This window comes from Arachis ipaensis, chromosome B10 (genome assembly GCF_059453495.1).
Source record: "Arachis ipaensis isolate K30076 ecotype BB chromosome B10, ASM5945349v1, whole genome shotgun sequence".
In the NCBI taxonomy this organism is placed as follows: Eukaryota; Viridiplantae; Streptophyta; class Magnoliopsida; order Fabales; family Fabaceae; genus Arachis; species Arachis ipaensis.
The window spans coordinates 11735393-11736353 of record NC_142435.1 but is presented as its reverse complement, the minus strand read 5'-3'; positions in this window follow the sequence as shown (position 1 = coordinate 11736353).

Sequence of the window (961 nt, the reverse complement as noted above, 5' to 3'; positions counted from 1 at the left end):
TTTATAGCACATAGACCAATTTTTTGGAAGTGAAAACTTCAATTCTATTTGTTGCATTTCTCTATTCTACTTTCTTATATGTTATCAGGCAGCCATACAAAAATTGGATGGAACCACTTTAAGAAAAATTAGAGTTTAATAAGTTATAGCAATGAATATAATAATTAGTTTTTACAGTAAAGGATATTTTAATAATCAAAACTGATGTCAGATGGTTTTGTTAAGGTTAATTAATAAAAAATTGAAAGAGTATATAAAGAGTACACAAAAATAATAAAGAATGTTTTTTTATGTATGTTTTTAAATTTTTTTATTATATTATCAGAACTCTTCTTGAACTCTACTGACATTTATGATAAACTAATCTATTTAAATTTTAAAATTTCTTCAACATTCTTCAATTTTTTATTAATAATATTGTAAAAATAAAACACCAAATAATTAATTTACCTTATGAAAAAGGCCAGAAAAAATGGGTCGTATGAATCAATAGCATAAAACTTTACAGGATAATAACATTCACATCCACTTTTAATTAGTAAGTATCTAATAAGATAGATATGTCTATCTATTTTAATATATAATAGGAGAGTAGTAGAGTGGTCTGTGAATCACAAGTGAAACGTTTTATTGCTGACACGTGGAGCTGTGTCTGATTGACAAATACTTGCTTTTAAAGTTGGGCACCTGATAGTTTTCAAATAAAGAAGTAATTTGGCGGGATTTTGATTCAAATTCAAATTGAAAATGATAAAATGTAATTTTTTATTATTTGTTTTATAAATGAGACAAAAAAATTATTAAAAAAAGATTTAAAAATAAAAACATTACACTTAACTCTTTTAAATAAAAAATTAAAATTAAAAAGATCTAAATTTATATTGTGTTAATCTATTAATATATAATAAATAATTAGTTATTATGTACAACTATTTCAAGTTTTCAACAGTTTTGTGCCTCA